Source organism: Lepidochelys kempii, chromosome 16 (genome assembly GCF_965140285.1).
Source record: "Lepidochelys kempii isolate rLepKem1 chromosome 16, rLepKem1.hap1, whole genome shotgun sequence".
In the NCBI taxonomy this organism is placed as follows: domain Eukaryota; kingdom Metazoa; phylum Chordata; order Testudines; family Cheloniidae; genus Lepidochelys; species Lepidochelys kempii.
Genome location: NC_136395.1, coordinates 9,958,226 through 9,984,092, shown reverse-complemented (window position 1 = coordinate 9,984,092; position 25,867 = coordinate 9,958,226). Strand labels below are relative to the sequence as shown.

At 46.0% G+C, this 25,867-nt stretch overlaps 1 protein-coding gene across 2 annotated transcripts in view; it reads right to left on the bottom strand.

The window, feature by feature from the left end:
* EHMT1 (euchromatic histone lysine methyltransferase 1) overlaps positions 1-24,923 on the bottom strand; it is a 170,447-nt gene extending 145,524 nt beyond the window's left edge. Inside the window, exons 1-2 of one of the 2 annotated variants that reach the window (XM_073313920.2) lie at positions 24,839-24,923; positions 17,150-17,311 (exon numbers count right to left, since the gene is read on the bottom strand). The gene's annotated coding sequence lies outside the window, so the exon portion shown is untranslated. Of the gene's footprint in view, positions 1-17,149; positions 17,312-24,065; positions 24,167-24,838 lie in introns of those variants that run through there. The other variant, XM_073313919.1, reaches the window with a different exon arrangement.
* Positions 24,924-25,867: the final 944 nt, after the last annotated feature.

Genomic DNA, 25,867 nt, shown 5'->3' with positions numbered 1-25,867 from the left:
AGCTTTAGTCAAAACAGCTCCTTCTCCCTGACAGTTTTTTCCTTCTTACCATGTCTTGGCTCATCTCTGCTTTAAAAATGGCAGAAAAGATTTGAGGGGGGAAGTGTTTTTAGTCAAAAGGAACAGTTTTAAAAATATCGTTTTCAATAGTGCAGCACAGTTATAGCTCCCGACAAACACCTTTTACTCTACAGATTAAAGGCCTATGCAAATGAGGATTTGCTTACTGGCAACAGATCCAAAAGCTAAACAAGACAGTTGGAAGTAATCTTGTCCACTCATCCTCCGGCCACCCTACATTATATCTTAATTGGAGCAATTTAATTCCCTCTCCCTCACCCCATAACTGTGCTTCTCAATCCGAGCTTTCTTGGTTAAAATGACAACATTGCAACTGAAAGACAAAGACTTATCCCTTAGAAATAGATTCTCTTATACGCTTCCATTTTTACCTTCTTGTATTATCATCACAGCAACATTTCCTCCTTTGCTGTCTCATCTATTTTATGTCCTGTTACTTAATTACTCTTCATAGCCAGTAGGAATCCAAGCTCCCCCTCCCACCCTACCCCCATAAATACTCATATTTTAGGGCTATGATTGCTGCTTCAATCTAGAAGATTTAGGGGACAGGTCTGATCACATGAATATCAGTGTAAATCTGGATTATCTCAGTTGAAGCCAGTAGCATGAGATCAGAATCCAGCCCTCAATCTTCCCCACTTGATGCTAAAGCTCTAAACATTTTAAAGAGTGTTACATCCTTAAAATATCACAAATCCCATTTTGTTTTTTAAACTATTCGTTTGAAACTGCACTAAAAATCCAAAATGTCATGGGAGTGTTAAATAAAGGTTAGGTCTACTTTTCAAAATGAACTCAAACCAGAGTGACAGCATCCATAAGGAACAATAAACATTTGGTGACAGTGGATATTTTGCTCTGCTATCACCTAAATTCAGTCACCCACAGGAAGGAAACCTCTGTTACCAGGCATTAAAATAGATGTTTTGTTTTATTTATATAGTGTTCAAACTGGTAGGTTTTGATGTGTCATAGCACAGACTGTTCAACCACCCCTCCCTGTTCCATGATTTTGGGCTTCAGTGAATTTAAGGCCACATCCATCCTGAAAGGTGCTGAGCTCTCTCAACTCCCATCAATATCCACGGGAGTTGAGAGTGCTCTGTACGCTGCAGGAAGAGTTTAGAATAATGGCCCTAAAATGCAGAGAAGGAAAATCCAAGACTTGAAAGCAGGCAGATGTGAAAACGATTTTGTTCTGTGCTTCATACATCGTTGCAGGATTAAAGCCGAACACAGTCAGGATGTCAGATATGGTGTCGTCCTGACCCGCTGCACCCAATTTGGAAACGAGTCTCCTCCTTGAAAGTTTATACTTTGAAGATTGATTGCCATTGATTCTTCTTCAAGCAAACTGCCCACGCTGGCAATCCATCAATAATAAGCCATTACTTGACAGCCTCTTATCTGCAGATGTCAGCCCAGACAACTCGATTTGCAGAGGCAATGGGTCAATAAATCAAAGCCCTTCTCCATTTTAAAAAATCAGAGTTTACAAAACTGCCTGACCTGCAACCTGAATGAAAAGAGCAACCAATCCAGCGGGGTTCTGGCAAAGGAGCAAATTGAGCCTTACGAAGCGACCAAATGGGCTGGTTATGGGTAATACTGTGAAACCAGCCCAGGAAACTCCTCATTTTTCACTGGCATCATTAGTTGGGTGTGGAATGGGCCACACGGGGGAGGAATCTGCTAAGTCTAATTAGTTGCAGGGCAAGAGCAGAATGGAGTGGCCCTTGTGAAATGTTTACCATTCAAGCCTTAATCACTATGACCCATTTAACTCTTTAGCGGAACCCCAGAGCTTACTAATAAGGGTGTGTTTAATAGCACCATGCCAGCAAAACTCAGGTACTTTTCTCCTCTTTAAATTCAGCAGTGGATTTAAATCCAATAAAATCAATATTTCTGTTCATCTTATGAAAACTCACTTCTCTGTTCTTCCAAGTCAACGCAGAGTTTAACACTGGTGCCAACAAAGTGCCAGTGAGAGGAGCACCAGCCCCACTCTGAAGATTCAAGACAGCTTGTGATGCTATCAGGTGCAGATGACTTTTAAAAGGTCTCCTCACAGGACAATGAACAGGGATAGTTTGTATGATTTGCTGGGCACTAAGCCACTACAAAGAGAGCCTAGCACAATCCCTGATCAGGATCTCTTGATGCTGCAGAGGTATAAAAAGCATGCATTTGTACAGCACCTAGCACACTCCATTATTAAGGCCCATGGATGCTCCCACAATACAAATCATAATAGTTACTTTCCTTCTGCTCCTGTTACTGGAGGCGGTTAGACAGTTTCCTCTGTGCCAAGTCTTACTGCAGGAGAGGAAGTGGGGAAGCCTGCAAGTTGCAGAGCAGGCATGGAATCTGGGGCCCCCACTGCCCCCACCTTGCTTCACGTGAGCTTCATCATTTTTATAATGATTAGGACCAAATCTGAACCACATGAGTAGCCCCACTGACTTCAGTGGACTGCTTGGGTGATAAAGACGAGCAGGGATTTGGGATTTAATACTACTCCCATTAGAATTAATAGGAAGGTTACCACTAAATCCAATGGAAGCAGGATCAACCCGTTCGTCCTAACTATAAGACGATTTACTGCAGCATCTTCACTGAATGGGACACCAAAATCACTCACCCAATAAAATGCAGGCATTGATGGTTATACCTTGTGGCCTCAATTTTAAGTGACTTTCATAACTTTGGGAAGAACGTGCAGGTGAAGACGGAGAGACAAGGTGGGTGAGGTAGTATCTTTTATTGGGCCAACTTCTGTTGGTGAAAAAGACAAGCTTTTGAGCTTACACAGAGCTCTGCATAAGCTCGAAAGCTTGTGTCTTTCACCAACAGAAGCTGGCCCAATACAAGCTATTACCTCACCCACCTGGCCTCTCTAATGTCCAGGGACCAATTGGGCTACCACAACACTGCAAACAGGTGCAGAAGAACAGAAGATGAATTGCTTTAATTGTATCATTCTTAGTGAAGACCCTTGATGGGGTGGGTATTACACTGTGAGCTGCTGTAACCAATCACTGCAGAGCTGGGCCTATTGAGCCTTCATCTATTTACTACGTGAAATGCTTTTGGTTCTTTGTTTCATCATTGCCTGGGACAACAGGAAGCTGTGGGAAGGCATGCCAAAGTCTGCAAGGATCTCTCTTCCTCCTCTTACCCACAGAATTGTTGCAGACGACAGCTACCGCATCTAGCCTTGCCTTTTTAGTTTACTACTCTGTACCATGGCAAAGCATAGAGGGACATGCAAAAAAAAGAAAAGAAAAGTGTTAGCTTACAATGCTGCTATCTATCATTGTTTCATAGCAAACCCACAAAATGCCAACCCCGCTGATAAAATCCCACAAACCACACTGCAGAACAGTCGCAGCTTCCTCGGTTACATGATCAATCAAAATAATTTTCCATAGAATCGCTGCTGCTTTTGCGAGGTAAAACTTGCTGCCTTTTTCCTATGGAAGATAAGGGAATGACAACCAAGAGCATGACAGGTATATCCAGCCTCTTTGGGTAAGTGCATTAGCTGGATGTACAGCTTGCAAAATGATTAATAATGCTGGCAATTTCAGGAGTTCTCTTCCTGATGGCATGAGTCTGTCAGCCGCAAGGCCTCAGTTTTCCAGGGTTTACCCCAAGGGAAATTTGGACCCCACCCATTCACAGCTGGGGCAGCAACATTGGTTTTTCTGGGAGCTTTTGGGCTGAAGAATTGCAGGCTATAAAGACCCTCCAGTCATACATCTGATGTGTTTGTGGCACTTTCATGAGAGTGGGTTCTTGGCCCCCTGTGGTGTGCTTCCTTTATTTCCGATCAGCTCCATTGCCACTGGGAACCGTTCCTCTTTGAGTTTGGATGTGTGGTCACAGCAATGAATTCTAGCAACGGAAGCAAAATGAAACAAGGCTCCTGGCTGGGTACCACAATGGATGCTCTCTGGGGAGGAGATCAGGGACAAAAAATGGGAAAAAGTTCCTTCCCTTAGAGCAAGATACAGTCACTGTGCACTGCAGGGAACATTACTTGGTGGAAGGCGCTGGGTAGGCTTTAGTGGACCTGATTCCCACAGCCTTGAATACTGTGTAGTGGGTGTGAAACACCCACACTGGCATAAGTGAGCAGACAACTCTGACTTGGCAGTGATTTGAATCATAGAATATCAGGGTTGGAAGGGACCCCAGAAGGTCATCTAGTCCAACCCCCAAATTTGCATCCACTCTGCCCAGGTACAAGGCCAGGCCCTGTTTATCTTCTCAATGTGATGTTAGCAGGGGTCCAACCGCCAACCACAATGGATTTGGTGGGGGTGACGTCAATCCTGATGCAGCCGATCAAGTTGAGAAACACACCACCTGTGAGATGTGACATCATGGCAACAATGCTCAGCATCAGGTGGGCATTCCTTACCATTGCTCCAGGCTGTTCTGTCCTGATGTGTTGCAGCGCTCCGTGATCCACTCCGATATGCTCAGCCTGGACATACCATTTTGGGTTGAGATGTTTATAGCTGGCAGTGTGTGCATCGGTGCATTGGGTGAGGGAGTTGGAGCTGCAGCTAAGCAAACTGCTACTTGGGTTTTGTAGTGAGTAATCCTTGCAGAGGGAGGCTTCATGGAAGTATCCCTGATAGGACACTTGTGGTTAGGCCTAAATCCAGGAAGTGCATTAGGCAGGCGAGTTAATACTAACCACCCAGCAGGATATGACTAGATCCCAACTATCTACCAGGGCTCTTCCATTATCAGGGTGTCCCAATTGCTTGCATGAATATAGGCATTTTGTAGAACATTAATCATGCAGGCTGGCTCCGGGCCTGTGTACTGCTGCCACCATCATCTCCAGAAAGGCTGGACCCAAGATAGATTTAGATGGTTCTAACTGCAAGGACTACTACCTATTGGGGTGTTCTATGCAATTACATGATCAGGCTACAGCCTATTGCCAAAATCAGCCCATTGTAGTTGTGGTTCATTGTGGCATGTTATCTGTGACAAAAGTTTTGATTCTGGAAAAATTTGGAATAGGGGGATGATCCTCAGAATCCATGGATGTCATACACTCATTTGGGACTTATTGTTCCAAGTCTCGCTTTGCTTTCTGTCTCTGAAGAGAAACAATTGTTGCTCAAGGTAATGGTGCTTCTGAGGACTGAAAAGTAAATCTCAGGACCTGATTCTCCCCACATTTACCTGAATGTAAAGCAGGAGGAGGTCCAGTGAAGTCCACGGGGTTACCATGGTGCAACTGTGAACAGAGAATAGCACCCTCTCATTCTAGACAAGTGATAGAGTTTGAGGCCCGAAGGGGTGACCAGATCATCTCGTCCAACCTCCTGTATATCACAGCCACCAACCACACTCAGCGTCTGCCCACTAAACCCAACCACCCAAATGAGACCATATCACAGCCCACAGGAGACTAGACTGTGATGTGCCACAGGCAGAGAACAGGAGGGACCAAGATGCACCAATGCATGAGGCCCCTGCCATGGCAGGGAAATGACTGAGTGAGATAGACCCAGATAATTCTGACAAGCGACCCGCACACACACGCTGCAGAGGAAGGCAAAAAACCCCAAGGTCACAAGTGGTTTAGCAGAGTGTAGGAAAGGCAAATACTCTTGCACAGGATTGTAAAAATGAATCTGCAGTCTTACTGCATACAGAGCTATCCATTGCTCAAGTTAATAATACTATTTAGCCATTAAACAGCCCTTTACATTTCAAAGCACTATATGCATGTTACCAAGCTAACACTAACAGCCCTGCCAGTGACATAGACAAGCGTTATTATCCCAATCTTACAGCGGAAGAAACAGAGGCAGAAAGGTTAAGTAAGTGGCTCACAGTCATGGAATTAGAAACTGACCAATTGCTTAGCACTGGAAATAAGACAAAAAGGGTCAAACTCTACAGTCTTTAACAACCATATCTCCCAATGCAGCCAATGGGAATTCAGACCTGAGTAAGGACTGCAGGATTTGGCCCTAAGCTTTTAACATCTCCTGACCTTGGGTTGATCCAAAGCCCATAGAAATCAGTGGAACACCTGCCATTGACTTCAGTGGGCTTTGAATCGAGCCCCTTTAAACAATTTACTAACAATGCCTAGGCCCTCCCTAGTATCTTTTAGTATTCCAATGTACAATGCTGTAAATGTGCAAGGTGTCATATAGTAGGAGATCAGGGCCAAACACAGAGCAGGTCCAATGCTCCAAAAGGCTCACAACCTAAAGGCACCTCCTGCGGGGCCTCTCTTACACCATGTTCTGGGAACATCTCTCTTTTGTTTAACAATGCACCTTTTATCTAGTATACAAAACAAGCAGGCTCAGGATTGGTCTCCAGCTCTGGGAGCTAAGCACTAGCTCTTCTACAGATTATACAAACATTTCTCACCTTTTCATTGGAATGAGTGAAAACGCAGGCAAAGACAAGGACTGTCCTGAAAGGGTGTGAGAAAGAAAATTAACCCAAGGGTCTGATCAGATTTCATGCTGGTCTACACACAGTTTTTGTATCGATACTATTTTGGTTAGCGGGGGATTTTACAATGAGATATTTATACTGGGACAACCCTTAGTGGGAATGCAGGTATATTGGCATAAAGGTGCTTGTATCAATATGGCCTATTCCTGTACATTTACAGAAATAAGTTATACTAGAACAATCATCTTTAACTGGTAAAACTGCATCCACACCAGGGGTTGTATCAGTATAACTCCAGCAGTTTTGAAACGGACGTATTTAGGGCAGTACAAAAGCTATGCATACACAAGCCTTCACTCTGTATTGTTCACTCTTACCCTTGCCATGTACCTTATGCTCATGGATTTTAAGGTCCAGAAGAACCATTGTGATCCTAGTCTCACATTTCATCCAGTGGTCCCTGCATTAAACCCAATAGCATGTGATTGAAAGCCAACAACTTGTAGCTGAAAATACTCCCTTATTAGGCCAGCTGGCATTCAAACTCTCAATCCCTAATTTAGGAAGCTGGTATTTTAGCCATTAGGCCACTGGGTTTTAGGGTTCTCTATAGGCCTGATCCAGTGAACATTAAGGCCTGGTCTCCATCTAAAACTTAGAGCAACCTAGTAACATCACTGTGAAAAATTTCACATCCTGAGCACTGCGGCTAGATTGACTTGATTCCCAGTGCCGACGTGGCTAGGTCGACGGAAGGACTCTCCGAGAGGTGGATTACCTACACTGACAGAAAAATCCCTTCTGTCGACATAGGAAGCATCTACACTACAGTGGCAAACCTGTGCCATACCTGTGCCGCTATATCGGCTGCAGCGTAGACAAGCCTCAAGGCACAATCATAACTGCTGCTCAAGTGCCTAAGTGCCTGCGAGATCAGACCCTACCTGCCTGTCACTGTCATGTATTTATAGAGTGCAAAACTCAGTCGTGTGCAGTCCCCACCCCCACCAAGTTTAGACCTACACTGTAGCATTATAAGAGATACCCTGTTTTTTATTCACACTTTGAGCTGTGTTTCCATGGGAAATCTTTGGCCATGTGTAGGTCACATGGCTCAGTTACAAGTACCATGCTGTGCTGATAGCATCGGAGATAGTTTACAAGTGACATTGGGTCCCTTGTCCTAGAAGAGGCTACAATTGTCACAGAGGTGACCCAGAGTATTCATTGGAGAGATTATAATTGCTTCTCCAACCCCCTATCCACCCCAGGTACCCAGTCAAGAGATAGCATCTAGTTTCAAGGAAGACAGTCATCACAGCTTGCAAAGTTCGTTCCACAATGCAGCTGTGACTGTATGGGGAGGGGAAATGTAACTTAGAAAATGACAGCATGTGGGTGAATAAACAGTTAGCTCTGAGATCAGACTGTGGACATCATCATCCTGAGGTTCCTGGGGCAAAAAATATAAACAATGATTCAAACACAGTTGTAGAAAGCTGGGGAAATGACTGCGTCTCCTCGAAATCTGTTTACAGAATGAACACAGACTCCCAAAGGTGGCCTGCTTCTGACATTCCTTGGATTACTATGCTATGAACAGACCCGTTTACCTGTGTGTGTCTCCCAACCCAAGGAACTAAGTAATGGGTAACCTAACGTTGCTTTTCAGATCCAAGAGTTCCTTTACTTGGGTCAAATATGTCCAATTTCTTCAAAAACTCAAATGCTATCTTGCAAAAAACCCAATCCTGGTTAGTGTTCCTTACATGCAATTTAACTTGTACTTGCATTACACAGTATTACTTCACAAAAGGTGAAAAAGACCCCCTGCAGAGCGGGCCACGGCAAAACCTTTCTAACTGAGAATAAGACACAAGTAAGATTTGGATCACTAACCCTATCCTGCACCCCCAGGAATCACAACCGATCTCAAGGCAATTCAGGTAACTGTGCAGATGTTAGAACACTTAGAAGAGACCAGCTTTAAAGAGAAAGCTGGTTCAGACCTTAACTACAGTAGATGTGGTGGTCCATTATAATTTAAGTTGTGCATTGGTCTTACAATGGTGCTCTGCTCTGAATTGCAACCAAACTGAACGTGAAGTTGAGTAATGCACAATTTTGCCATCCTTAGAATAAAAGGAAGTACTGTGAACTCATGCTAAAAATATTAGGGCCCCTATTCTATGCAGAAAGAGGTTACATTGACCAATGGTACACAGCTTTTTACAATGGTTATGGTCTTTGGGTGCAATTGTCTCATACTCTTTGAAAGAAGCATTTGAAACTGGAATGGTAAAGCTACCATATCTGTAAGTTGTTTTTTTTTAAAATATGTAACTTAAGAAGCCAATGAGAATTCTTATCACTTATGCAGCTCTTTTCTCCTTCAAAGTGCTTTGAAAACATAAACTACCTAATACTCTCAGCACCCCTCTCAGGCAGGGATATATTATTACCCTCATTTTACAGAAACACAGAGAGATTAAGGCCAGCATTTTCAAAAGGGGGCTCTAAATTGGACAGTTCAGATTTTGAGTAACCCAATTCAGACACTGAGAGCCTGCATGCAGAGGTGTTGAGCAATTGCAGCTCCTGCTAACCCTGGTCAGAGCTGTGGATGTTGAGCGCTTCTGGAAATCAGGCCCAAGGTGTCTCAGCCAAAAACTGAAGCACAAAAAACCTGTGATCCTTTGTGAAAATTTCAGCTAAGTGACTTGCAGTCAGTTGCAGAGAAAGGCAGACTAATACCTAACAAGAAAAATAATTTGCACTTCTATAGCACATTCCATCTACGGATCTCAAAGCAATTTAGATATATAAATGAATTAAGCCCCTCTGTGGGCAGTTAGTAGCATTGTCTCCATTTTACAGATACAGAATGGAGGCAGAGACAGAGATTAAATCACTTGCCCCTGATCACAGAGGAAGGCTGTGGCAGATCAGAGAACAGAACACAGCTCGGCCAGTGGCCAGTCCCAGGCCATAGCCACATGACCATACTTTCTCTCCATTAGATTAGAACTTTAGACATCTGACTCCCAGTTCTCTGCCCATGCCACCTGTCCACGTCTATAAAGAAGGGTTTAAGTGACTTGCTTACGGTCAAAGAAAGAGAAAAAGCCTGCTCGTGCTCACCGAACTAGAAAACAACTGGTATAGAAGCATGCTTGTCCTCAGCTGACTATGCCAAGTGCAAAATACACAGATTTGGACTTTATGCAGTAATAAATAAATCCAACTTATTGACATAAAATAAAAAATTCACAGAGAGCAGTGCATCACCACCTCTCCTATAGATGTGCCGGCTGCTTTTGTGCATTGCTGGACGTTGAGACACTGCACTATGGATTGCAAGGGCAGTGTGTGTTCGCAATAGACTAAAGCAATAAACTGATGATACAAGGGCAATTAGCAGAATTGTGGATATGTTGGATTTAACAAGTCAACTAATACATTTCGGACACAGCTGCTTTTCAGTTGAGAGACATTCTAAAGCTCACAATCAGGCTCAGCCAAACAGATCTTCCTTGGAAGTTTCCAAGGCCTCCGTATTAAAACTTGAAAAGAGAAAAAGATGAAATTTTGTTAGAAACTGCTGAATGCTTAAACGTACTAGGGGCCAATCCGAATCCCAATGAAGTCATTCGCAAAGCGTCTAGGGTGCAGGATCAGATCCCAGGAACATTTTTAGTTCCCTGTTCTGCCTTTGTTGAAAACCCAGGAAGTGCAGCCCTCTGTCTTAGGGACTCTGCCTGCACAGAACTCCCACTGACTCACCCTGACAGCTCCGCACAGAGCAAGTTTGCAGGATTTGGCCCTTAGCTCTCTACTCATGCATCTCTACATTCACCTCTACTGACCAGCCTGGAAGCTGGGCACCTTCCTCTACAGAGAAGACAAATGTGGTTTTTCTTTCAGTACTCAGAAGCATAGTCAGCTTCTCAATATTTTACTTCCTGTACAAAACACAGACCAGAAGTTCTTGAGGAAGCAAACAGTTCCTACTCTGCGTTTGCAAAGCACCAATTACAGGGCTATAGAAATTAGCTGCATTAATAACATAGTAGCAAGAAAATGTTAATGAATTCCCAGGAAAGGGAGTGGAGGAATGTTCTCCAGTGCCCCGACACGGACTCCCTGCTTTGGCAATGATCAGTGGCAGCAGTAGCACGGGGGGGGGGGGGGGGGTCTCAGTGCAAGCTCAGACACCTACCTCCCCACAGAAATGAGAGGGGAACCACAGGCTGCCCTGTCACTGACTGCCACCCTTTAAAAAAATATATATGGCTGCATTAAGCAGTAATTATGGATTGCTCCATTCTCACTGGTGATGAGGGAGCTTCTGTCACTTGGAAAAACTGTTCAGGTCTCTGTGGGTGCTTAATATCTAAATAGGTGCACACAATGGGGCCGCTTGTACCGGGGGGGGGGGGGGGGGAGGTTTGTTAGCTCAGTGGTTTGAGCACTGGCCTGCTAAACCCAGGGTTGTGAGTTCAATCCTTGAGGGGGCCATTTGGGATCTGGGGCAAAAATTGGGGATTGGTCCTGCTTTAAGCAGGGGGTTGGACTAGATGACCTCCTGAGGTCCCTTCCAACCCTGATATTCTATGATTCTATGGCTTGTAGGTTAGGTGAAGCAAACTTGCCCACCACCTCCTGGCGATCTTTTCCTTTCTAACCAGACTGCACAGAATCTGTGACAATACTACAGTGAGACAGGGTCATAAACATTGGGTGTATCTACATGGCAAAAAAAGCTGTATCCTTTACTCAGGTTAGCAAACTCAGGGTAAAATAGCAGTGAGGACACACAACTCGGATTTTAACTCGAGTTACCAGCTCAAGTTCAACCCACAGGCTTTAACTTGAATTGCTAACCGGAGTTAAAAGCTGAGTTGCGCAGCTTCGCTGCTATTTTAAGCTGAGTTACCTAATGTGGGCTAGTGAACCTGGGTTAAGAACACACCTTTTTCTGCAGTATAGATACAGACCCTTAAACTGCATGCTCTTTGGGGCAGGGGCAACTTTGTGTTATATTTGTGTACAGCACCTACCACAAGGGGTCCCTGATTCCTAACCGGGGCCTCTAGCCACTACCACAATACAAATAATAAACCAGAATAACAGGAAGTATACCCTACTCAATGCTTTTTTTGCCTCTGTTTTCACTAACAAGGTCAGCTCTCAGACTGCTGCGCTGGGCATCACAAAATGCGGAAGAGATGGCCAGCCCTCTGTGGAGATAGAGGCGGTTAGGGACTATTTAGAAAAGCTGGACATGCACAAGTCCATGGGGCCGGACGAGTTGCATCCGAGAGTGCTAAAGGAATTGGCGGCTGTGATTGCAGAGCCACTGGCCATTATCTTTGAAAACTCGTGGCGAACCGGGGAAGTCCCGGATGACTGGAAAAAGGCTAATGTAGTGCCAATCTTTAAAAAAGGGAAGAAGGAAGATCCTGGGAACTACAGGCCAGTCAGCCTCACCTCAGTTCCTGGAAAAATCATGGAGCAGGTCCTCAAAGAATCAATCCTGAAGCACTTGCATGAGAGGAAAGTGATCAGGAACAGCCAGCATGGATTCACCAAGGGAAGGTCATGCCTGACTAATCTAATCACCTTTTATGATGAGATTACTGGTTCTGTGGATGAAGGGAAAGCAGTGGATGTATTGTTTCTTGACTTTAGCAAAGCTTTTGACACGGTCTCCCATAGTATTCTTGTCACCAAGTTAAGGAAGTATGGGCTGGATGAATGCACTATAAGGTGGGTAGAAAGCTGGCTAGATTGTCGGGCTCAACGGGTAGTGATCAATGGCTCCATGTCTAGTTGGCAGCCGGTATCAAGTGGAGTGCCCCAAGGGTCGGTCCTGGGGCCGGTTTTATTCAATATCTTCATAAATGATCTGGAGGATGGTGTGGATTGCACTCTCAGCAAATTTGCGGATGATACTAAACTGGGAGGAGTGGTAGATACGCTGGAGGGGAGGGATAGGATACAGAAGGACCTAGACCAATTGGAAGATTGGGCCAAAAGGAATCTGATGAGGTTCAATAAGGATAAGTGCAGGGTCCTGCACTTAGGACGGAAGAACCCAATGCACAGCTACAGACTAGGGACCGAATGGCTAGGCAGCAGTTCTGCGGAAAAGGACCTAGGGGTGACAGTGGACGAGAAGCTGGATATGAGTCAGCAGTGTGCCCTTGTTGCCAAGAAGGCCAATGGCATTTTGGGATGTATAAGTAGGGGCATAGCGAGCAGATCGAGGGACGTGATCGTCCCCCTCTATTCGACATTGGTGAGGCCTCATCTGGAGTACTGTGTCCAGTTTTGGGCCCCACAGTTCAAGAAGGATGTGGATAAATTGGAGAGAGTCCAGCGAAGGGCAACAAAAATGATTAGGGGACTGGAACACATGAGTTATGAGGAGAGGCTGAGGGAGCTGGGATTGTTTAGCCTGCAGAAGAGAAGAATGAGGGGGGATTTGATAGCTGCTTTCAACTACCTGAAAGGGGGTTCCAAAGAGGATGGCTCTAGACTGTTCTCAATGGTAGCAGATGACAGAACGAGGAGTAATGGTCTCAAGTTGCAGTGGGGGAGGTTTAGATTGGATATTAGGAAAAACTTTTTCACTAAGAGGGTGGTGAAACACTGGAATGCGTTACCTAGGGAGGTGGTAGAATCTCCTTCCTTAGAGGTTTTTAAGGTCAGGCTTGACAAAGCCCTGGCTGGGATGATTTAACTGGGAATTGGTCCTGCTTTGAGCAGGGGGTTGGACTAGATGACCTTCTGGGGTCCCTTCCAACCCTGATATTCTATGATTCTATGATTCTATGATTCTATGATTCTATGTGAATACAGATGCAAAACCAAGGGGTATTTTCATCCTAAAGCATTGATTGGAAGTCTGGTCTAATACCACATGGGGGTCGGAGCAGGACAAACGTGTCTTTAGACATCTTTCCAGCATTCTCAGTCTAGTAGCAAAGACTTTGGAAAGAAATAAAATCAATGAGTCATGAATGATTAAAAACACTTTGCTACAAACATCACACTGCATCAGGGAGGAGGCTGGGACTGTTAGGAAACCAGCAGGGCAGCCATATCACCAGGATCTGTTTGGGAGAGGATGCTATCGAATACACAACAGGCTGATTTCAAAAGTTCAGAATGAAGCAGAGTGCCCCATATTTGTGTTGAGAGAAAGCAGACCTGCTGGGGCTACGAATGTGACATTCTCCAGCTCATAAGACGGACACAGAACTAAAGACAGTGGCTGGAAAAATCAAAACAGTGAGGGAACAAACTTACACTTTCTCCACCATTTCAAATGATGTAAGCTGGACTCTCTCTATACGCTGTACATTCTTCATGGACCAAAGCATAAACATTTCCAGCAAATGCACTGAATATAGATTTGCTGGGCTAGGGGTGCTGCTTCCTTGAGTTTTAGTTCAAAGAGTAAAACAAACAAATAGACAGCATGACCTCTCCTCTGTCCTAGCACGTGCACCCCTAGGACACAGTGCTTGTCACCAAGAGTGAAAGGCTTTCTGAGAGCTTCTTGTTAGAATACTGGTAGCACATCTCAGTATTAATTGCCATCTGCACATGAAGGGACAGCAAGAAAAGTAAATATTGTACCTAGCTTTGTATAGGTGAGGTCTACTTTTTAAAGATGTGTTAGTTGTTTATCCTCAATGTTTTGGAGGGAAGTTGAAATATTCTAGGTGAAGCTTCTAAATCCTATAAGACATTTGCTTATGAACAACAAAGGTTTGGACTTTAATTAAAAAGATTTTCTTTTTAAAGAATTGTATAAGCACCAAATTGTAACACTTCAACCTGGCTTGCTGTCACCTCTCCCATTCCAAGGACCACAAGGTGAATTCCACGTGCAAGAAAATCACACTCCGTTAGCATTTAGAACTCAGACTAATTGACACTGACTATTATTTACATGCATTCGATTAAAAACTCCTAGTATCTTGGTCACCAGTTCAGCAGCCTGTCTGTGGGTGCAAAGCATTTGAGATGTTGATTTAGTTTATCAAATATTAATAATGCCCCTCAATGAATACATTATTTAGACTCAGGCTCTATGCTCTAGCAATCTTGACATCTTTACATAAAAAGTTATAGAGCAATAGGACACCAGATGGAACTAGATAAACTAGTCAGTGCGAATGCCCGTCAATATTTTACACTCTATATACTTCTTTAACACCTTTTACAGACCATTTACACCAGTGGTGGGCGGCCCCCAGCCCGCCAGCGAATTACCCTGACAGGCCACGTGCAGCCTGCGGTGCAGTGCACACCACTGGTTTACACTAACCATTTTTGATGGTACGCAGTTTGTAACTACCCCTTGCACCTAACAGACCCCTCAAAATTCCCAGACCCAGTACTTCTTCACGCCCCTTTGAAAATCCAAGAGAGTTAAGCACCCAGATAGGATATGTCTACGCTGCACAATTAACCTGGATTCTAACTCAACTCCCCTACCATCCATGCAGAAAAACCTCTGAAAGAAAGAACGAAAGAAAGAAAATTCTCACATAATCACATGACTCCAGGAGCTGGGGCTTGAAGAAAAACACCAAATATCGTAAGAGTTGGCGACACTGCAATTTGTATTTTAACAAATTAGCAGTTCAAGGTGAACCGTAAAGGGAAATTTAGGATTAATCTAGACCAACTAATATGCATTAAAATACAACTTGCCCTCTCTATACTAGAGGTTTAAAATGTGTTAGTTAAAACATCTAAGCTAACAGGTTTTACAAATACACCTTTCATCGTAATCTAAACAGGGCTGAAGCACACAGCATTTCTGTTCCCTTCAAGTCATACAAAGGTCATCATTAGCTCCTCACTGAGATCCCCTCATTTCAGTCTTGAGTTCCCATGGCTCTCTGTATAGCCATGGTCAACAGATTAATTCTGGCTGCTCTGTACTATTCATTCTCCACACGTGGAAGAATCCCTGTGTCCCCTTCCTTTTTTAATCAAAGCACGACCACCAATGAGCACATCACACCACATGCAGAATCACTGATTTCCTGCACTGTGCTAAAATGCCTTATTTCAAAACCCAGCTGTCTGTCTCTAAAGTGCCTGTCATTATAGCCTTTGGGCATCAATGTTACCTCTATCTATTAATTCAGCCCCAAATTTTGTGTTGATGGTTTTGGGTGCTCTATCCACTATAAGCCCCAAATCCTTTTCCTGATCTGTGTGTGTTGTGCTGTCTGCCCTGAGAAGCAATAACCCTTTTTTGAATTTTTGCCCTTGCTCAGGTTACTTGACATTTCTCAACATGGCGTAGCAATAGCCATTTACCTGCCTATAATCCTAGTCTATCCAAGTCAATCTGAATCTGGTTGCCTACTGCCTCTGCACTGATTTCCTCCCTAGCTGTCCGTCTGCAACTTTCCTCCCTTTATTGCGTGCTGCTTCTTCCAGACTATTGATATGCAAACAGAACTAGGCCTGAATGCACTGATTTACCATTCCAATCCACTTGCCGTCCCGCTTACCGCTCATCACTGCCCTTGAGAAATCCCCCTGGCAAAGACACTGAAAGGGGTGAATTTAGTATTGAATGGCCTGTCTTTACCCTCCATCCAGTTCCTTATCCACACAAGTAGATTCTTATCCACTCCCAGTATCATACATGCTCATCTTGTTCAGTAGTTATCTGTGCGTTATATCAGAGCAGCAAGGAATCCTCTGCAATGTCTCATCCCATGGAACCAAACTATATTCAAATTTAGACTCAGACAAAATCATGTAATATAGAAGCAAACTGCAGGATGGTAAGGAGGGGCCCAAAATATAGCCTTAAGAATGCAAGCAGTCCTCCCAGAAGAATATTTCTCACTTGTTGGAGGGTTTATCAGACCTCCTAGGCTCTGTCTTGATGGGCATAAAGGGGGCTTTCTTCAATCTTGTTTGCTCAATTGAATTAGCTTAAAGTAATTAAAAAGCCCTCTTTTAATGCTCCTTAATACACAAGCTAACACATCTGAACTCATATTAGCTGAATTTATTGTAGCTTTGGGGTTGTCTACATGGGCAGAAAAGGGTGCTAGCTTAACATGATTAAAGGCTCATTGGGAGCATCCACACTAGGAAAAAAGGTGTAGCACCTAACATAGACAAGGCAGTTGGTAGTTTTCATGCGTGTTAGCGGATAAGCAAACCCAAGGCATCCCCACAGAGTTTACCGTGACATGCTAACATGTGCGAAAACTACCAACTGCTTTGTCCACATTAGGTTTGTTTACCACGTTAGCTAACATGTGGTAAACAAACACACAAAAAGACAGAACACCTTTTTTTCCCCTAGTGAAGACTAAAACCTCTGAAGCTGGATTAACTGGCCACATTTTAGCCTGGAGCGGGGCTAACGTGGCTGCAAACACACCCATTTTTTCCTGTGTAGAGGAGCTCACACTGGCTTACTGTTAAGCTAACTCTACTGAGTTAACACAATTGAAGAAAACATTTTTTTTTTTTGCCCATCAAGTCATGGCCTTCTGGATCACTCATGTGAAAAAGAGAGAGAGGAATTTAAAATGCAAGAGGTTTTCTTATTTTAACTTACCTGAAGCAGCTTATGTGTTAAAAGTAATGGGCCCAGGCAAGCACAGCAGAGAACTCTCCTCACTTATGAGCCAGGGATCCTGAGAGGAAATCAGCCATCAGGAGTAACTGAGAAGAGGAGGCAGAGCAGGGCAGGACTTAAAGAACGACGTCACCTGCAAAACTGAAAGTGGGAAACTCTGAGGAAGTCACTTACGTGGAGTGGTTTCTCATTCTGCCCAGAGCTCTTCCTGCATCCCTACACTCAATAGCCTATTACAGTATTGTCCTTCCAGCCAGGAGCCAGGGAACAGAAACCCTACTGGAGCCAGTAAATGCTGTCCCTTAATCCACAACACAAAGTATTTCCAGGGGCTGATGAGAGAGCACACCCAACTCTTGCTGGCTCAGGGGTTAAGAGCAAGGCTCAAAGCCCAGCAGAGTCTTATCACTGAGCCACGTTTTCAAATGTGCTCAGCATGTTGGTGCTCTGTTGAAAAGCTAGCCAGGATGTCACAACAGGAGCCATGGGTATCGAGTTCCTCGGACAGTCTGGTCCCAATGGTGGATGCTGAGCACTTGAGAATCTGGCCCTATGGGGTTGGCTTGTCATCCATCATCTGTAAAGATAAAAGCATCTCCAGAAAAAAGATCTTACTGATGAACAGATAAAAGAAGAAAAAATCATTTCTAACTAGAGCTGGTTTATTGAAAGCACAGAAACCAGACACCAATTTTCACAGAAATTTCTCTAGACCCAGGAGAAACTGCATCATTGTTTGGAATCTACTTGATTTCAAGCTTACTTAAGGGCTACTCCTCCAAGGTGAAAACTGCAGAACCTGTTGGTGACTGTATCACACAACAGATGGGCCAGCAACTTTGTTCATCAACAGACCTTGGGAAGACATGCCTTGATTAGCAAACTGACACAACCCTGACACAGATGTCGGGGGGGGGACGGACATACCCCACTTCTTATTCATCACAGATAAAATGCACCCCTTTGGGGCTTTGCCTGGGCCCCATGTACTGTGGGGGAGCTTTATCCCAAGTTATCAGTTTAGAAAGGGACATTTCCAAAAGACCCAGGGCTTGAGGTTCTTCTCACTCATGCTGGCACAAATCCAGAGTATCTCCACCAAACTCAATGAACCTGCAGCTGCGCTGGGGTAAAATTGGTGAGAGCAAGAAGTGAGTCAGGTCCCCAAGCTTTAATCTTCAGCATGCTGTTGACTCTAAGGTCTAAGACCTAAAGAATCAAACTAACCTTATATTAAAACCTGTAATGAACAAAAATCATCTGCAGGAGCAGTAAAGAAGGCAGGTATCTCCTGTGTGGGTCCTGTCTGTATCATACTTGCAGCACAGTTAATTAACTAGACTCTCAACCATTAGCTACCATATAGATGAACTACTCTACGTATAAAAACTGAGGGTATGTCTACACTCCAGACACTACAGGGGCACAGATACGGTTCTACAGATAGGTCTCAAAATGCAGCTGTAAACAGGGAGTCATTATTGAGTGTGTGTGTTTCCAATGGGTTCCTGCAGGGATCAGTTCTTGGCCCTACACTATTTATCATTTTTATTAATGATCTGGAAGAAAACATAAAATCATCACTGATCAACTTTGCAGATGGTACAAAAATTGGATGAGTGGTAAATAATGGAGAGGACAGGTCATTGATTCCGAGTGATCTAGAGTGCTTGGTAAACTGGGTGCAAGAAAACAATATGCGTTTAAATATGGCTAAATGTAAATGTATCCATCAAGGAACAAAGAAGGTAGGCCATACTTACAGGATGGGGGATTCTATCCTAGGGAGTGGTGACTCTGAAAAAGATTTGGGGGTTGTGGTGTGGTGGATAATCAGCTGCACATGACCTCCCACTGTGCTGTTGTGGCCAAAAAGCTAATGTGATCCTGGAATGCGTAAACAGGGAAATCTCAGGTAGGAGTGGAGAGGTTATTTTACCTTTGTACATGGCACTGGGGCGACCCCTGCTAAAATTCCGCATCCAGTTCTAGTGCCCACAATTCAAGAAGAATGTTGATAAATTAAAGAGGGTTCAGAGAAGAGCCACAAGAATGATTAAAGGATTGGAAACCCTGCCTTGAGGTGACAGACTTAAGGAGCTCAATCTATTTAGCTTAACAAACAGAAGATTAAGGGGTGACTTGATTACAGTCGATAAGTACCTACACAGGGAACAAATATTTAATAATGAGCTCTTCAGTCTAGTCGAGAAAGGTATAATACAATCCAATGGCTGGAAGATGAAGCTAGACAAATTCAGACTGGAAGTAAGGTGTAAATTTTTAACAGTGAGGGTAATTAACCATTGGAACAATTTCCCAAGGGTTGTGGTGGATTCTCCATCACCGACAATTTTTAAATCAAGATTGGTTGTTTTTCTAGAAGATCTGTTCTCTGAATTATTTTGGAGACATTCTCTGGCCTGTGTTATACAGTAGGTCACACTAGATGATCACAATGGTCCCGTCCAGCCTCAGAATCTATGAATCCCAACCTGTATGGCTTGCCACAAGGTATAAGTCACTGCAGAACAAGCCTGCCTTTCAGTGCTTAGGTTGGTGCTAAATACTGATTTCTGCCCCCAGCCTCAGCACAGGCTTCATTACTCTAGACATTTTTCCCTAGAGTTAATGGATTGCCATTTAACTTGAGGTACTTAACATGTTTGTAAAGTCTGGTGTGGACACTGCTCACGTGTTTGGTGTAGATTACAAATGCTTATTCTTTACGTAGGGTAGATCAGACATGTCCTGTTTTCTGAGCACAAAGCTCACACAGGAAAGAACAAACCACGTCTCTTGGCCACAACACAATTCCCCAATCCCACTCAGTTTCTTCGCTAAGGTGCTTACCTCCCGTGTAAAGTGCTGGGAGATCTACTAAGGACAAGCGCTATATAAGAGCTAAGTGTTATTGTTATTATCTGGCAATACAAACTGATCATGGGATGACGGAGAAGGATCTGACAGTCCTGGCTTTACCATTCCAGTTGCAGGATGTAAGGGCTACTCCTCCTACGGGCTAGCCTTTACAAACCAAACTGCTAGCCTCTAGTCTAAAAATCTACATCAGTTTCCAATATTCTGCCCTGATTTATATGCACTCCATCCCCATTGATGTCAGTGGGGTTACATATGGTATAAATCAGGGGAGAATCTGGTCCCTAAACTTCTTGGAGCTGGGAGGGACAAAGGGGGAGGAAAGACTAAACTATGAGAGTGATCTAAATAACTCATCATTTCCCCTCCACCCTCCATGTCCCACTGATGTGTCTGTAGATATTAAGCCAATGCCTTCAGAGGAATAATACTCAATAGTTTCTCCAGATAATTGTATATGAAATAACCCCTCAGCCAAGATCCTTGGAGATTTTTCCCACAGTATGTGTACATTTTTATTTGCAAGACTAAACTATATATAAAGAGTTCATGGGGAAAGAGCCCTTGGTTACAACCATGCAGTGCCACATCAATCAACCACTGTAGCTGAAGGCAGAATTTGGTGTATTAAAATATGGAATTGCCTGGATACTAACTCTTAAATCACACAGCAAGATTAATACCTGATCCCCTTTAAAAGCCCTACGGTTATTACTCACATGAATAAGAGCAGCAGGATCAGGCCTCTAGACTGCAATTGTGACTGAATATGATGTATATGGTCCTTACTTGAGCAAAATGCCTATTGAAGTTAAGAAGGCTTTCCCTGAGTAAGAAATTCAAGATCTCACCTGACAAGCGTTTAGATTGAGCGTTCCACCTTCGAACTATTTTACAAAGAACTGCTAATGTTACCATCTGCGTAACGCTGCCACAAACGTCATCCCACATGGGGCTGAAATTCCTTCTGCCACACTGCAGTATTTTGAATATAGGATTAAACCAGAAAGCTGTGAAATGTTATAGCATATACTACTGCATACCTGTAACGTCAGGTGCAGCCAGGCTGTGGGAGGATACTGATCATTAACTGTGCAGCAGCTATTTGTATCCAGTTGATATATAAAATATACAATAGTATTATTATCCTGTCTGTTCTCCTGTGCATGTCCTCTTGTTCACTGCTGCAACTGTTTATTCCTTACTTCAGTGCAACTTGTATATTCTGAAACTATGTTCAAAAAGAAAGCTTGGGAGAAAGTCTTAGTCTTGCATTTGGTAGCAAAGCAAGCAAAAGGCATCTTCGCTCAATGTGATGCCTGTATTTCTTTACTGGGACATTTAGAGTTATGAATCTGTGTAATCTTTGGGGATATTTAGAGCTATGAATCTGATGACTAATTGCCATCATGTGGTGAGGGTAGCTGGCAAACACCACTTCCTTCAGGGATTTTGGATCCGAATTTGATAAATTCCCTAGCATTTCAGACTCGGTGCATTTCAAACTACTGAACGTGAGTGTTGAGTCAAAACAAAATCTTCATGGATGGAACCTTTATGTTCTGAATTCACTATCTCTGACAAAGTCCCAGTACATTTCATCTTCCAAAGTGTGTCACAACCTCCAACCCCATTTATGACCTAGGGGGCTCTCCGGTCCTTCAGCATCACCTTTTTCTGATCAACATAACCTTGACTGTCGAGGCTGCTGCACCAACTCAGACTTTAAGGCCAGAAGGGACCATCGTGAACATCTAGTCCCACCTCCTGCACATTGCAGGTCACAGAACCTCACCCACCCACTCCTGTAATAGATCCATACCCTCTAGCTGAGTTACTGACAGTCCTCAAATCATGATTTAAAGACTTCAAGTTACAGAGAATCCACCATTTACACTAGTTTAAACCGGCAAGTGACCCATGCCCCACCCTGCAGAGGAAGGAAAAAATTTAAAAAACAGGATCTCTGCCAATCTTAACCCAGGGGAAAATTCCTTCCCGACCCCAAATATGGTGATCCGTTAGGCCCTGAGCATCTGGGCAAGACCCTACAGCCAGACACCGGGGAAAGAATTCTCTGTAGTAACCAGGAGCCCTCCTCATCTAAACTACTGCCAAGCAGGCAAAGGAAAAGGAAAAGGATGCCAGATGATACACACTCAGCAACCAAAGAGCAGCCTGGAATCTCCTTCATTTTCATGGAACCCTTAAAAGTTCCTAGGCCCAAAAAGTAGTTTTCCCCAATGGAAAATTTGCCGACCCAACTCCCCACAGTCCCATCACCCCCACTCCAGCTCAAGATGCCAACTTCTGCTCTTTTTGAAGGCTCATTTTCCTCACTGTAATCTGGAATGAGCCTGTTTAATAAAAATGTATTTCCTTTTCACCACCTCCAACTTCACTTGTTTAAGAGGTTGTATTGATTCTAAATGCATCCCTCCAAAATCTCCACACATCCTATAACTGAGGTGAGTGGATGGTAATGAAACACCACCCCCTTGATTAATTGGTTGTGCATGTGCGGGGGGTTATGTTGTACTCATTGGTTAAGTTGGAAGAAGAAGAAAATTTTATATTGATTTCAATGTGCAGGGGAGGGCAGAGCAAAAGAGTATTGACACAGTACCCTCCCAGTTACTTGGGACTGCGGTGAAACTGATACATTAGTCACAAGGTTATTTTGGGGGGAGAGGGAGCTGGTCTTGAGAGAAGCCCTGAATGTGTGCATATGAGGAGGGTAAGTGCCTATCAGCTGTCACCACTGGAGTGGGGGAATCATCTCCCCCTCTAGCGAGTGCTTAAAATCCCAACAGTGAATAAGAAACAGACAATCAATCTTCCTTTCATAACTACCCACTGGGGCCCACACCATGCAGCTCCCTAGTGATCTCTGGGGTTAATGCATCCCCAGGACTCATTCCTCTTGCCAGGACAGGGCCCTCAGAAGCTGCCCCCCCCGTGTCAGTAGGTGATGGGTGTGGGGGGGATGGTGCTTGAGGCCCACATGTGATTAAGCAGCCCGCTGTCAAAGTCACCGGTTCAGCACCCTTCAGCGCGGCGCCCGCGGGTTTTACGAAAACCAGGGCGAGGAGCCGCTTCTTACAAAGCTGGCCAGGGTGGGACAGGGCTCAGCACAGGGGTCAGGGACACACAGTCACCCTAAAAGGCGGAGGCTCCCCCCATCCCTCCAGTTACAGCCCTCCCCAGCTTCCATGGTTCACGCCCCACCCCCAGGAGCCGCGCATGGCTTGTCCCCCGTGGAAGGCTTTGCACCTCGGCTTTCGGGGGGGGGGGACCACCTGGCAAACGGGTCTCCGGGGCCAGTGACCCCGGCACCCAGAGACCCCCATGGGGCCAGTAACGGCCCCATGGGGCCCCTGATCCCCATGGGGCCAATGATGCTCATGGGGCCCCTGATCCCCATGGGGCCGCCGAGCCCCGCGGACCCCCAGGCCGGCTCGGAGGGGGACCGGCCCCTCGCGCGCCCCGCCCCCTGCCCGGCTCATCCCCGCCCCGGGGGCCCGGGGCACTGAATGGCTCATAACACCCCGCACGGGGCCCTGCCCCCTGAGCGGCCCAGAGGAGCCTCGGGCCCGGGACCCTGAGGGAGCCACACGGCCCCCGCGGCGCTCACCCCCCCCCCCCCACGGCCAGCGCGGGCCCCGGACGCTGCCGGGCTCAGTGCCACCTCTGCCCGGCTCACGGCCACGTGGGCCCCGGAACCTGCCTGGCGGCTGCCCATCAGGGGCCCCGGCACCTGCATGGCCCATACCACTCGCTCGCCGGGGAGGGGTGTGAGTTATACGGAGTCCCGTGCCCCCCCCCCCCCCCACAATGGCAGCAGCTCCCACATTCTTCCCCTCAGCGCGAAGTTGGACTGAACCATGGGGCGGGCGGGGGACAGGGCCCCTCCTCTCCTCCCACAGAGCCTGTTTGGCCCTGGGTGATACCACTTAACCCCCCTCCCCGCCTTCTCCCCCGCCCGGGGTAGATGGACGCTGCCGCTCTCACTCACCTCGGTATCCACAGTGGCCATGGCCGGAGGGAGGGAGCGGCGCCCCGGAGCCTAGCCCCGCCCCTTCGGCGGCGCCTCACGCCTCGGCTCCTCCCCCTCCCCAGATTCTTCTCAATGGAGCACCTCCGTGAGCCACCACGCATGCGCCGAACATCATGGCGGCACCCATACCCTATCCTCCCCTCCCCTCCCCCCCCGGTACCGCGTAGCGTCATGGCGGCTCCCAGGCGTGCTGGTTCCGTACAGCTCCGGGCACACGGGCGGCCGCGGCGCGCTCGGGCGCCGGGACCCAGAGGCGGGTCCGAGCAGCGGCCGGGGGGAGCGGAATCCAGCCCCTTTCACCTGACCCGGCGATTCAGCCCGTGTCTGTGCCCCTTTTGCCCCGCCCGTCTTACCGCGGCCGGGCTGCCGTTCCCGGAGCCCCGCCCGCCTGCCCGCCCGCCCCGGCTCCGCTCTCCAGCGGGGCCCGCAGCCGCGGCCTCCCCCGCCCGTGCCCCCGGGGCTGGACGTGCCCCCGCCCGCCTCCGCTTCCCGCCCAAGCCTCGCCCGGGTGCCGGGGGGGCCCGGCCGCCCTCTGTCCCCGAGAAACCGGGGGGTGCAAGTGGCGAGGAAGTCTGGGGGGGAGGGGGGGCTGCGGCTGCGGCTGCGACTCCAGCAGAAGGAACTCTGCACCGGGAAAGACAATTTGGGGCAGTTTAAAAAAAAAAAAAAAAAACTTCCTCAGGTGAAGGGAATTTGCTGCATGTGTTTCCACGAGACATTCAAAACCTTACCCCGGATTTCCCTCCGCCTTGCCCTAGGCTCGTATCGAACCCTCCACGGCGCTGCAAATGCCCGCGCGCGCGCTCGGGGGCTGCATTGCCCCCGCCAGGCTGAAGGGCGTTAAACGAGGTAGCGGACTGGGCAGCCGGGCCCCCGGACAACCAGCCACTTCTCGGGGGGAAGGGAGGAAACCACCCAGCATGCCGCCTGACAGCCAGGTCCTCCACTCCGGCCAAGGGACTGTTAATGGGCCACGCTGAGCATAATCAAAAGAGCACAGGAATGTATATTTCATTGGCTGCTGAGGGCATTTATGAGGAACGGGCGACCACCCCAGTCAAGTGCCTTCCGCCATCATGTCTCTTGTGATGCTTTCTGACAAGTCTCCAGGTACATGGCATTCGCTTCGCTTTTCAGACAAAGGTGCTCTGTTATTTAATCATAAAGCGAGTAGGGCCCAGATCCAAGTGCTGAGCAATACTGGGTGCTGTTGCTTTCCCTGTGAGCACCACAAAATGGCCCAGGCCAAGATTTTCCCTTTGGGCTCCTAAATCTGTATTTAGGTGCTCAAATAAGTGGACAGATTTTCAAAAGTAAGGAGCAGTTTCCGTTGAAGTCAATAAGGGAAAGACGTCTGGTATAAAGCAGCTAAAAGAAACAAACAGTAACTGGAGAATCTTGGTGCCTTCAGGATCATTATTTTTTCAAATCATAAATGTTAATGTTTATGATTTCACAGCAGGGCTTTCCTAGGACACTAGACGCTCAGAATTCTTTTCTGTACGGAGCTGGGTTTTGATTTTTCTAGAAGAAAAATCAATCCTATCTCATGCCTGCTGCATATAATAAAGTGTCTTAGGATGGAAAATTACCAACATTCCCTGTAAAAGCAAAGTCTGGTGGTGTGTTTCTGTGTGGGTGAGAGTGGGAAAATCCATTAATTTTTAACCCAGTACAGATGTGTTAATGTCTCTGGCTAATAAAAGTCTCTCCAATTCAAAAATATTTTAGAATTATCTTTCAGAGTAACAGCCGTGTTA